At 50.1% G+C, this 14,099-nt stretch overlaps 1 protein-coding gene across 11 annotated transcripts in view; it reads right to left on the reverse strand.

The window, feature by feature from the left end:
• The window catches only part of LOC114849192 (kelch-like protein 29), a 149,738-nt gene that overhangs the window by 101,601 nt on the left and 34,038 nt on the right, over positions 1-14,099 (reverse strand). The window lies entirely within an intron of this gene.

A 14,099-nucleotide genomic window follows, 5' to 3' on the forward strand; every position in this document is an offset into this window, starting at 1 on the left:
CAAAAGATAGACTTGTGACTCAACAAGCCTTTACTGGGACCTGGTGGTTTGGAGCATCTATGAAAAGCACCAGCCTGTTGTTTTATATTATCCTCCAGAAAGGAAAGGGCTGTTTAAGAAAATGATTCATCTTTAAAACCTTTGCAAAGCACTATTCAGCAGTCTATTATTATTTACTGGGTATTTCTAGGAAATCTGTCCCATCGAACCTGTTTTAGGTCCTTTATACAGAGCGAGAGGCCTCACACACAACCATGCTCCATGTTCTGTCACTCACTTCCCTAAGTGGCATTTTCACAATCTTGCCACTACATTTCATTATGTGCACAATCCTCTAAGTGAGTTGCTGTCATGGCGGCGCTGTGCGTGTCAGTACGCGCTGCGTAACCCGAGGCTGCCAGTTGATCTCCGCACGACGAGTGGCACCGAGACAAATCCCACTACATTCATGGTCCGCGGTGAACAGACGGATTTTAGCTACTAATTACAGGGACTTAAATTTCTGCGAGTCCTTTTTTTTTTTTCCTCCCCACGAGCTCGCGTCACCCCGAGGCCGCGTACGAGGCGATAAAAGAAATCTCGCTTTCAGGAGGTGCCTGTGGAAATCAACACCCGGCGCACCTGTGGACTCTGCCAGACCAGATAAACACTTGAATGCATCACATCTCCAATGACACTTTGCTCCATGCCGCCGTGCTCTGGGGAGACGTGCCAATAAAGATATGCCCATTTCCCTTCACGTCCAATGAAGTCAGTGTCAGCCTCGGACTAGACAATCGTCGTTCAAAGGAGGGATCATAACCTCAGCTGTGGGCGCTGCATGTTAAGCCAAGCTTTTTAAGGCCTCTTTCACTTTTATAACCACCTAAGGACAAAAATCAGTCGTATCCTACAGCAATTATTGAGGCTTTCCAGGAATACTGTCAGAATATTAATAATGTAACCTGAAGGTATAACACCTGCGCACCCCCCACATGCTATTTTCTGGCCACTAAAAACCTAAACAAATGATTAAACTCTAATGCTCTGGAAGCGCAAACGGGCGTCGAGGAGAGAAGCGGAGGACGACTCCGTCAGCAATCAGACCTAATGAGCTGACTGACGGGCACCTCCATTGTGTTGTCAGCTAAATCACGAGTTAAAAGCAGCCGGCTGCAGCGTGTTGGTCGCTGGGAGTTCTTATCGAACCCCGTTGCGCTGCTGACGCATCAGGATCTAAATCGCACCCGGCACACAGCGTTCTGAACACACGATCAACACAGACGCTCAATATAAGTGAACTGTAAGTCCACGCGCTCATTAGCCTTTTAATACTGATCAACTGAGCAGCCATTACACTAAATAAATATATAACCTGCGCGAGGCGCACACCTTAAAGAACAGCATCTGTCGCTCGGAGGCAGCATGTCGGGCGCGTGCGTGACAGAGCCGTGTTAACAAAGGCACATGGGAACGCACACGGAGCCACGGATAGATGTGAGGAGGAGAGGGAGCGAAACAGATGGACGGGACGCGGTGGCGAGGCAGCGAGAGCGTGAGCACGATGGAGAAATGAGATATAACAGCAGCAGCGTGTGTGTGTGTGTGTGTGTGTGTGTGTGCGCAGCCTGAAATAGGAAGAAGGGTGTTAAGGACGGGATCAGGCATGGGTGTCGTGTCATGCGGTGCATCTGCTCTAGGGTGCGATGTTTGCTTTGCTGGCACATTCAAAGACCCAGCTATTACACTCGCTACAGATACTCCCCAAGAGCCGGCTCCGTTTCCAATCTGCGCTGCTGTTTACTTCTATTGACCCGGCGACAGCTGGGCTTTCGCCACAGCCACGCACGCACGGACGGAGGGACGGACGGAGGGACGGACGGACGGACACGTGAGCGGCAGCCCGGCGCGAGCGCGCGCTAACGATCGGCCCCGTCCGTCAGCGATCGGCGCGGTACAAACGAGGGCCTAAAGCGAGCGCTGTGAACGAGCGGCCCCTGTGGGACACGCGCACGACGCGGCCCGGGTGCGCACGTGCCACATACACAGCGGCGCACTGGCTCGCGCGCGCACCAGTGAGCGGGGCTGACCGCTCCTCCAGGACAACAGAGGTATTCGTGCCGATATATTTAAATAATGGGAGAGACTGTTGGTACAAGAATAGCCCAGAGCAGCGCGAGCCAGGCTTTTCAAAAGTCGCCGCCTCAGCTGGAGCGCGCGCGCCTGCGAACGAGCCGGCGGATGATGAAGACGCTGTCTCCGCCGCGACGCGTTCACGGCCATACATAAACGTCTGCTTACAGCTCACATCTGCATGAAAAATACGAGCCATTAGGCGATGTGCTGGCACGGTCAAACATTTCTGTGGCAGGAGATTTTGTTTGACTTAATCCTTTTTAAGTATTGGTTGGTGCTGCGTACTGTACCAGGCTGGGTATTTTTAGCGTCACCACTGAAGGACATGATACAGGAGAAGAAGAAATTTAATTGATGCTCCAGAAGAAAGTGAAAGAATAGAGTGGAAGCTAGAAGGAGTCGCTTTGTGTGTGTGTGTGTGTGTGTGTGTGTGTGTGTGTGTGTGTGTGTGTGTGTGTGTACGTACAGGTGCAGTGTGGGAGTTTTAAATTGATGCAACTACACATCGCCTGTGGAAGCAACAAAACGTTTTCTGAGAATGCGAGAGGTTTGAGGGAAATCTGTACTTTCTGTACTGTTTGTACAGCTCATTAGAGGCCTGAGTGGAATCCGGAGACATAAAACATAGGGTGTCGCTAAACCGCGGCTTAAGCAATATTAAGTTAAAAAGTAATCCATATAGATCCATATGCAGCACACTGGTTTTTCCCTGAACAGCAAATGCGACGAGGCAAATGGAAACCATGTGACACAAATAAAGCTGAGCCGCGGCGTAATCACCAGTCATTCTGGGAGCTAATCTGACTCCGGCGTCACATATTTCCCTATCTCATCTGCCCGTTAGGATTTCCACAGGGGTTTCAGAGGACATGATAGCGAGAGATGGCACTTTGTACGTTAATCTGACACCTTGATGGATGAAACACTGGTGTGTGACATGCACACACTGCCCCGCTTTGCAAAAAAAGAAAGCCTCTCGCCGATTCCCTCCTCTTTGATAAAGCATGCAAGCAAAGGCCACATCATTGGAAGCAGATAAAAGGGGGATAAGGTTTATTAGGTAGACAGAGAGGAGAGAACAGGCAGAGGGTTACTTTGAGATGTAGTGCATAAACCTGCACCATTGGCGGCTAATTCTGCCCTCAGTGGAAACAGCTCTTTAGGCAGAGCATTAACTTGTAGAACTTTCTCAGAATGTCAGCCTGTTTGTGTGTGTGTATACACACACACACGACGTGATGCAAGCGTGTCCGAGCTGCATGTTTACCACGGCTGGAACGCGGGCTCCCTTTCTTCTTTTGCATGATGAACACAGCGTGGTCCGGCGCTCGCCTCCCCGTCCGAGTGTGTCAGCGCCGGAGACGGGGACGGCAGCGGCGCTGGGCAGTATTAGGACGGCCGAGTTTAGCAACAGCCCGCCGGTGTTTGGCATGTGATTAGCCCAAGGAACAGGGAGGCGCCGCTACCTCTGCCGCTGCACGCCACACGCTGCTGCTCAGTTAATTAAAACACAGACTTTCAACAAAACGCCACAGTATCACAACGGCAAGACACAAAGTTGGAGGAAAACCCTGGGGCTAGCGTGTACAATTTCCCATCCAGCCTTGCTGCACGCTTCGTTTTTTTCTACAGGGTGTGGGAGCGGCAGACTCCTCCGATGCCAATCACGCCGTGTGTGTGTGTGTGTGTGTGTGTGTGTGTGTGTGTGTGTGTGTGTGTGTGTGTGTGTGTGTACTCTCTGTGGCCCATGGCAGCTGACGCCTTTTCTCTCCGCATCCTTTTGCGAATTTCTCTGTTCTCTAGACAAAAAGCAACAACGGCATCAAAACAAACAGCTCTTGCTGCTGATGCCACACACAGCTACACACACACACACATATACAGGAAACACATGTACACGTACACAAACAGGCAAGTTGGAAGCGAATAAAATGACATTTTCTCTGGACTAATGTGGGATTTTGTGCTAATACGTCATCATGCACGGGGGCAGCTTAGCTTTGGTAGCGGGACGCGAGGCAAGTGCAAGAATAGTGACTTAATTATCTAAATGGCTGCTGCAGAGATTACTGAGGGCAGTGAGCATCCATCTCTTTCAACACCACCAGCTTAGTGTGCATGGCCAAGCCGGAGGAGAGATCAAGAGATATAGACATCAATAAGAGAGACAGAGCGGCAATGAGAGAGCGAGGAAGAGAACAAGGGCATTAAACGGGAGCGAGAGGCGGGAGACAATGTGGACGAGCGCGCGAGGAGTGGCCACGGTGACAGTGATGCACAGCGCCGAGGTCTGCGAGCCGCCCGGCCTCGGCTATAAAAAGCTGTCATGGTATGGGGGTAATGTGGTCACATCCACAACTACAGGGACTTTGCTGACAGCAGAAGTTATGACATCACCTCTGTTGCCATGGTAATGCCCTATGCATTTCAAATTGGGCATAGCGATTACCATAGCGATGCTCCAAGGCTGGGCTCTATCTTGACCCTCGACGAAGCAATAACTGCTCTACATTTACTGCGGGCCCATCCTTCCATAACGTGAGCATGCATTATTGACTCGCTCACCGCCGCGCGGTTACAGAGATCATCCTGAGACTGGAAAGCCTTGTGTTTGATCTCCTCCAGAGCACCTACTACTCTGAGACACATTGAGCAACACGTTTAACCTCTAACTGCTGTAGATGGCCCAGTGCTGCCTATTAACCCTGCGCTCCAAGAGGACAGGAGACGAACCTCCATTTGGAGTCAGAATAAAGTACACTTTATGAAAAACAGAATTCTAGTGTATATTATATATATATATATATATAAATATAAAAAATGTGGGCATTCATGTGAAGCACCGTCTAAGATTGCAGCACTAAAAGGCAATTTAACAGAGAATGAGAACCCACCACCACAACCCAAGACACCACATTCTCTCGCACAAATTTTTTAATGGCTCTATTAATGTTCTAGTTACGTTTATGTTTTAGAGGAAAAGGAATAGAAGATGACAGCTTATACGGCCAGCAACTCTCTCACAACTTTCAGCTTTCGCCTTCAACCAGCCGCAGCATCGACGTACTGCATGGAGTCAGACCGGCTCGTCTCCTTTTGACTCCTTTTGAGGCTCTAACGCTGCAGATCAGGCCAAACTCTCCCCAGACTCTCACGTGGACTCTGGACAATGCTCCCTCCCTGATTAATCCGGGCCATCTGCTCCAGTCCCTCGTCACCTCTGACGGCTGCTGCCTGTCCAGGTTGGCTGCGAGCGAGCCAGAAATTCCCCAGCGTGGACCAGTGGCATATTAATCTCCTCAAATCTCAACCTTTTCCAAAGGGCAGACGCCGCAGCAAACCTCGGTACAGTTGTTCAGGGCGACATCATCTCACTCTCTCATATACACAATTCTGTCACTTCGGCTGGAGATGACACGGAGCGCAGGGGGGGCGGGCGAGCGCTCCTCTCCCTGTGTATCCTTCACTTCCTCTCTACTTATCTCGAGCTTCCCTCTAAAAGCCATTCTGTGTCTCTGTCGCGCATTTCATATCTGTATGAACACAGGGGCCTTTCAGAGAGCACAGCCAACGGCGCCGCGGCTCGGTCTGGCTCTGAGGAGCAGTTGGAGCGGTATAGATTAATGGCCCTGGAGACAGCTGAGGCAAGTGGAATGAACAAATAGAGAGGCCACTGAAATGACCAAAGAGGGAAAAGAGGGAAGAGAGGTAATGATAAGGAGAATGAGGTGTGGACTGTATTGTACTAGAGCTACAGAGTGGGGGAATGTGTTCCAGCACAGCAAAGCTTTACACTCCATCACAGAGCAGGGGGAAATCTGAATGCGCTGACTGGAACCAGTCAGCATCCGTGACCTTCCTTCCACCTGCTGACCACATAAAGTGAGTAGAAATCTGTAAGAATGGAATCTGACATTTATTTAGTTTCCACTAAATTAATAAAATACAAAGAAAAAAAAGACTCTAAAGACATTTTTATATTACATGATGATAAACTAAACGCTTCCTTGTTCGGCTTATTTTCCACCTCCTGCCTCTTTTGCTATACCTGCCTCAGCTGTACGTCTCTCACACAGTAGACCACATACAGCGGTCGGACAACATCAGAGATATCAGAAGAGAAGCGCGAGATAAAAGGAGGAGAGAGAGGCGAGAGGGAGCGAGTGAGAGAGAGGGGGAGAAGTATCCAAGATCGAAAACAGGAAATCCTGGTGAGAGGGAGAGAAAGGTGAGAGACGCACATACTGTATGTGCGGGGTGGTGGGAATGCTGCCTTGTGGCAAATCCCTTTCCTGGCAAAAACAGAGCAGCTCTCCCGTTTCTGAAATGTTGCCAGAGTGTCTGATTTACTGTTGTATCCTGCACTATATAGCAAGAAGAAAGGAGGGGAGAGAACAGACGCTGGTTGCATCTGGACACGTGTGATGAATAAAGGATTCTGAAATTAATTTTCCATTTAATGTTGAAGCTGAAAGCTCAGTTGAGCATTCGCTGTCAGTAAACACGATGAGAGGCTAACACAAAGAACCCGGATGCTGGAGGAACCCCCCCCCCCCCCCCCGCCCTTCGCGTCATGTGTCCTTTCTCATGAGCTCTCAATGCGTCAAACGCTGCCCTCCAATACGGATCCACCGAAGACTATGAGTCGCAAAAAAAAAATAAAAAAAATTTCATTACAGGGGTAAAAACTACCACTCTTCTCCTCTGGTCACATCGATTTAGAGGATATGGAAGGCCGGCCAAGTTTTCCACCTGGGCCTTACAAACGGCCCTGCCTGTCACCGTCCAGAGAGCCTCCAGATTACACAGCGCCCGGCAGGTTGACCTTCACTTAACTCCCCGACCAGAGGGCACGTCATCCACCATGTCTTTTACCGACTTGATTCCATCGCACACAATCTCATCTTCGCCGCCCCGCGTCCGAGGTCGCTCGGCAAACGTTACCGTAAACGAGAGTGCCTTCTCAATTGACTCGGGTCGCCTCTAAAGTGGCGCTAAATAAGTAATGGGGCATCTCGTCTGCTTTGGCTAGCCGCTACCTGGGCGGCTCGCCGTAAAGAAAGATTAATGGATGGGCAAATTGAGATGGATCCATGAGCTAAATGAAAGTGCCATGGTGAGGCTTTGACGAGGCCCAGTGACATAAAGCATCAATACACGACTGGACGACTATGTATGGTGTGTGTCGATATTAGATAGGGCGAAAGATACAAGCAGATAAAGCATCCTTCGACTCCCAGAGTCGCTTTAAAGCTTGACAGATGCCGCCGCATCGGAAAAATCTACATCTGAATATAATGTTTAGAAGTGACAACAAAAGAATCAATGAGCATCATTTTGTCTTGGAACAGGAACAGACAATTTCATGTCATGGTCAGTGTGCACTAATGAGGCAGACGGGGTCCAACCTGACAGAAACCTCAGTCCTACTTGGATGAACATGGTTTGTATTTGTTGCTACCACTGTTCTCTCTGTTCCCGGCTTCCGTTTGACTTTTCATCTTTCATTCTTCAGGCATTTCACGCCCCAAACTCCCACAAACAGTCTTTGCATTTGCAAACAGGCTCACATGCCCTAAATAAAAAATAAAGCTGGTGTTTATGCTTGGGTATGATTTGTGCTTAGAGCCTGGACAGTGGACAAGACTGTCTAATTATTGTAAATACAGGATCTGTGTCTGACAATAGTTAAAGCAGACGTCCTCCCGCTGACAGACCGAGGCTGCTCTTATCTCTGCTTTTGTTCTTACCGTCTCCCTCTCGCAGTGCCGTCGACAGGCCAGACCGCAGGCAGCACCAACCCGCTACAATCAATTCACTCCACTGCAACTTAATTAACTGACCACAAAAACTGAAAAAAAAAAAGAAACGGCACGTGGCCACTGATGAGGCGCCGCATGCACCTTTGATCTGGAGGGAGACTTTACCGCGTGCCTTCGACTCATCATCCACAGTGAGCTTAGCCTGTGACAAACGGGACTCGTGGCCAAGAAGGGGCCACTTCGCTGCTGCTTCATCTCCGCCCGCCCCTCCGAGACGGCCCATCCTTTGATTGGCATCAAAGGAATTGCCACGGACGTCGCAGGAACCGTCGATGCTCCCTTGTAAGTAGGCTTTTAACTAGTCACTTCTCATTTCCAATGCGAGGAATGAACTGCCTGAACCGCGCTTTTCACAGTCCGCGGCTGAGATATGAGCTACGGTGCCGTAGCGGCGTAACACACAAAGCCCCTGGGTCCCGTGTAAAGAAAGGTGCTTAAATCACATGGCTCGCGGTAGAAACGGTTTGGGATTCTGCAGAACGCTCCCCTACCAGTTTTCACGCTAGGTCTTTGTAACCACTAAAGGTAATGGATGTCTCCACGGGCATGTGTTTATAAATAAAACAAGCCCAGATACTCACTTGGTATTAACTGCACTTTTCACATGGAATGGCGAATCGATGCTAATGGAACACATGCAAAGCAAATGCGGTTGGTTTCCGTGGCCCTTTGACCTCTGGTGGCAGCAAACATGGCTCTGCATGTAGAGAGCGCGTTCAGAGGGAAAGCTCTACCCAGCGAGGGATAAATATGTGGATAATATTCCCCGCACTCAGCAGTGTTGGAAAAAAATAAATAAATACGGAAGAGGAAGCTGTGAAATCCAGAATTTGATATGCGGCAAGGGTCAGCCCCAGGTTCTGTGGGAGCGGTGGAAAAAGCAGACGAGCCGAAAACGGAGGCTGGATAAAAGCAGCGTGAGGAAGCGTCAGGCGCTACAATGAATTAATATGCTGTTTATGATGGACTGAGACCTGAATAATGACGGCGGCAGCATGGGAAGGCATATTAACACATAAAACAAAGACGCGGCGCCCGTGTACACCGTAGCGCTAAACGCCTAGCGCGCTGCAGGACAGATGTGCGACGCGCGTGGGAGGTCTACGGAAACAGAGAGGGACGAGGCGGGAGGGGGGGCGACGTCGTGGAGGGAGGGGAGGAAGAAGTAATTCACAGGTATTGTGAAAGTGTTGCTGCCGGGGACGTCAGTAAGGCAGAAATGGGAAGGCGCTCTGGGGGGGGGGGGTGTTGTCGAATTGATGGAAAGACGTAATGCCCGTCCGTTTTTTGAGCACTTTTTTTTACTTATATTCACGTACCTGGCTCTTCTTCACCCCCTCCCCCCCCCCCCCCCCTCCCCTCCATTCGTACAGACACCGAGCACAAATCGATGGGTTACGGGGGCTCATGCTTCACACCCCCCCTCGGACGCCCTCGCTTTGATAAAGTCGCGCACCTCCGGGCCTTTCGGAGAACATTCCCCCGCTCTCGCTCCGGGACCTCCAACTTCCGACCCCTGTCCCCTCCCGGCACGGCCCCCCTCCCCTCCGGCGCCGCGCGGTTTACCGACCGTGACGCCGCGCGCCCGGCGAGACCGAGGCGCCGGAAGGAAAAGGAGGCCGCTCAAATGCCAAAGCGTTTTTACCGACCCCTCCTCCTCAGCTCCCCAACTGTCTCGTTCCCACAGAGGGCACCAGGTACCGCAGCTCTTCATTAATGCATGGGAGCTGGGGGAGTTCACGCAGACACGCGGGCAACTTCTCCTTCCCCTCAGCCACTTATCTATCGTGAAAAGCATGACTACATCGCGGGTGCCCTCTGACAATAGGCGCCGGGGAAGGAGGGGAGGGGGCTAGCGCATGTGTGCGTGAGACCTCAGAGCAACAGTCTAGTTTAGAGCTAATCGTGCTGAAGGTAATGAAGCAACCTTGAGACACCGTCGGCCTCCAAGGTTAATGGAACACCTGTATGCAGAAACAATGAGTCATGTGGGCGGCGCACGTGACGATGCCCGTGTACATTATTCACTGGAATCGCAGAAATCGTGCTCCCGTCTGAAGCAGCCGTGCTCCCTCCCCCATGGAGGCGCATCGGGGGGAGTCAGGGGGGGAGAGTGTGAATACTGTACCAGAGATGAATGTGGGACGGCTCAGGGGTACGGGAGGCCTGAAAGGAATCAGGTTAACTTGTCAGAGTTTTACTTTGCGTGACGTGGATTCATTTAGCGTCTTTGAAATCAGACGCATTTTAGAGGCATATTTCTGTGGTTCTTGCCCCAATCTCTAAACAAATATTCAAATCTGATCAAACAAGCCATTATGTTGACAGCTTTCAATTCCATTCAACGACAGAAGCGTCTGCAGGCAACCTTTGAGGAGGAGAAAGCGGGCGGCTAAATTATGCAAATGTCTGTCAGTTTAACGGATCCGAGGCAGAGAATTAGCAGCCTGTTAGTCTCTCTTAGACCCGCAAATGCCGCTAATACAGATGAAGGGCTGGAGCCTGATTTCATTATCGCTGCTCTGAAAAAGAGAGGAAGGGAGAAAGGGGAACGAGAGCGAAATGAGAGATCAGGAGATGGAGACAAATGTATGTGAAAACACGGGCCTCCATTCAGAGCCCCCCTATCAAGTCCAAATATCAAATTAGCCAAATGAATGGTACAAGATAAAGGACAGCGCGGGGAGGAGAGCGAGCACAGCGGAGGGGCAAATGAAAGGAGCAGGGGGCGTCGGCGAGGGGGGGGGGTCTAAGAATGGGAGGGAATTTCAATAATCGATCGAGCGTGAAGTGAAAAGGGAGAGAGACGAAGCGGGCGAGGGAGAGAGGAGCAGGATATCACAGTTCATTAGTCATAGCTGGTGACAACTACAGACTGTAGCGAGAAGATTGTCACCGGCTCTTAATCAGATGAGAAACGACGGAATGCCCATCGTTAATTCCAGCGGCATTACAGCGCCCATTGTCTGCTTGTGAAGGGGCTTATCGCCGTCTCTACACCTCCGACTGCTGCTGCCGCCGCCGCGCCGCCAAACAGGCTGCCAGCAAACTCACCAGGGAAACGCTAAAGAGCTGGGGAGGAACTAAACTCTCACTTTCTGCAGAGTCTCATACTCCTTTTACTCTCTCACTTTACTCCCTGTGTGTGGAGAGAGAGAGAGAGTGTGTGAGCGAGCGAGAGCCTCTCGGAAAAACACACTGCTGTAGCCCCTGATACACGGAAGCATCTCTTAGGCTGAAACAAGGAAATCAATTCTCTCTTTTTAAGCAACCCATTAAATGGCGCCAAGGAGAGTTAAAGCACTTACTCAAGTTATACCATTAAAGTAGATCATACACTTTTTTTCCCCAGGCTAAGCCGCGGCTGCAGAGAAGCTGCTGCACATGGCGACGTTCAGGATGTACAGTTAGCGCCGCGTGTACAGTTCACTGACAACGCGTAAACACACAGCCATAATAAAATGTCATATTTCCTCTCTTCTTCATGCTTCCGCTCATGCACAGACATAAATACTGCAACGTCCTCCTTAAGATGCGCGTCTCCTCCATGTCTTCCTCTCTCAGGGTCTGTTCCTGTCAGAGCCATGGCCCGAAACTCTCAGTCAGCGGCTCAGCTGGGGACTGCAGCCGCTTCCCCGCCTGGCTGGAAGTATGTTTACTGTATTTGTACCGCTGCCTGCTTCATTCGCCACAGCCAGGCGACGGCCGCGGCGCACGCGAGCGGCGGCGGCGGCGCCGCGTCGGGGGCCGGGGTCGCGCCGGCCAATCAGCATCCCCCGCTGGCTGGAGCTACGGCTTTTATTTTGGCGAGGACTCGTTTATGATGAATAATTATCCGACTGTGACTTTGTGTGATGAAGCAACTCTGTGTTTGGCTGCTGAACTGTGGCTCAGATTCTTTGTGTATGTACTTAGCCACTTGTGTCCACTAGTGTGCGTGTGTACCACAGTATGTGTGAAGCACTGCAATATAGTGAGACAAAGTGACTGTGCATGTGTGAGTGTGCTGGTAGAAGTCTGTCAATGAGGAGGAGAAAGAGCTTCACTTATTTGTCAGTGGAGCTGGTGCTTCACTTAGAAAGGACTAGTCAGGAGGAACCCAAGTACCTCCTCCCCAATGACACACTTTCCTCGCTGCACTCTGAATGACCTCACACGCCACACGCGCACACACACACACAGGAGACAGGCACATAACAGACACACAAAGGCAAAATCCAGCTGTACTATAAAACATGCATACACTGTAGATGTGCACACACCATGCATACTTTAAAATATGATCTACATGCACTGTACTATAAGCCACCCAAAGGACACACACACACACACACACACACACACACACACACACACACACACACACACACACACACACACACACACACACACACACACACACACACACACACACACACACACACACACACACACACACACACACTCCTGTTGGGTCACTGTGACTACTGTATCTAAGGAACTGAAGTAGGGATTCGCAGCGAGCGTTCGTGTTCAGCAAACTATAATAAATGGCCACAGCTGTGAACCTGTGTGTTGGAGAGTGTGTACGTGTGCGTCGCTCATAGTTTTCTTGTGTTTGCTCCTCCGTCTTGCCAGTAAGAAACCAGCCCACTCATGAGTCTCCCACTCCATCTGGGTCCACGCTCTCTTCTCTTATTTACCATCTTCTCCCTCTCTCGTCCTCTTTGCTCATTTTCTCTCTCGCAGTCTTTCTCTCCTCTTCATCGATTGCACGCGTACACACACACACACACACACACACACACACACACACACACAAAAATGATTGTGTACCTCAGCAATTATTCTGTACAAGGGCTTTGGAGTTCAAGGTAGGACAGAACGCTCAGCACTGGAAAAGGGAATCTGCTCTGCCAGGATGTTTTCAGTTATTTTATCTGGGGTCGGCGGCCGCCGCCTGTGTTTCCGGTTAGAAAAAGGCTGCGCAGGTGCTTCAGGAACAAATTATTTGCTAATGGCCCAGGACTGGACCTGGAAGGATTTGCGGTTTGCGCTGGACTCTTCGCTAAGGCCTTGAAAAATGGATGTGATTCAGGCTTCAGGTGAAAAGAGAATCCTTGCGTCTGCTTCATGCAATATGTAATGCAGCTCACCCGAAGTGTTAAAACAATGTACTCCACAGTCAGGAAGGAGAATAGTTAAGGAGCTTATTTGTTATGTTATGACACAGCACCCAAGGAACCTATTATAACCTGTTAAAAAATGTATGAAATCTATTAAAAAATTAAAACCAATAAAATGAATAGCACATCTGCGAACCCCCATCCATTTGTTTACTGTTGCTACACCTGTCAGGCCTCGCTTCCACAGCGCACTTGCTCGTTACCGATGGCGGCGTCGAAACTCGTAATGACTTTATAAACAGTGGGTGAGACGGAGGGAGGCCGAGGCGACGCCGCTCATTTCCAGCCGTTTACTGGCGATTTCCGCAGCTCGATTAGTGCCAGAGTTCAGCGCTCTGCTCCACTAATATTGGTGATGAGGTACAGAGTTTTCACAAAACCATCCACCCAAAGCTCATTATCGGGGCATTAAAATGTGCTGAAGCGCTTTCCCAGCGTTGAAGACGGGCTAAGGCATCACTTGTGTACATACAGTAGCGCGTATGGACTGGGTGCCGCACTCTGACCCTGCTGAAATCAACCTTTCTTAATTACAAAAACATAGGAAATATTACAATGTGAACTAACGGGGAGCGAGACAATCAGACAGAGTTATTTGCTAGACAATCCTTTGGCATCAGCAGCTTTCAAAATGCTGTTTATGTTTAACATGACTAATGTGAACGTGGATGAGGAGCTGTGTTCAATTAGGAATATGTAAGTTATTAAAATATGGGGAAAACAAACTGCACCATGAAAAACAGGAGGGGGGGGGGGGCTCGGCGGCAAAACATGATTAGCAAAGCTGCAGAAGAAAAAAGTAAAGGGAGAAAAAAAGAGCGCACGCTTGACAAGATGAATAATTTCCTGCTCGGCTTATGGCATCAACTTACTTCTGTCTCCTGGCTGGACTTCACTTAATACCTGTCTTATTTCCAGGGAGGGCTCCGCTCCGTCCAGACACAACCCGTGACCGCAGCTCCAAAGGTCACCCCTCGGTGCCACGGGGGAGTCTAAT

Source organism: Betta splendens, chromosome 24 (assembly GCF_900634795.4).
Source record: "Betta splendens chromosome 24, fBetSpl5.4, whole genome shotgun sequence".
In the NCBI taxonomy this organism is placed as follows: Eukaryota; Metazoa; Chordata; class Actinopteri; order Anabantiformes; family Osphronemidae; genus Betta; species Betta splendens.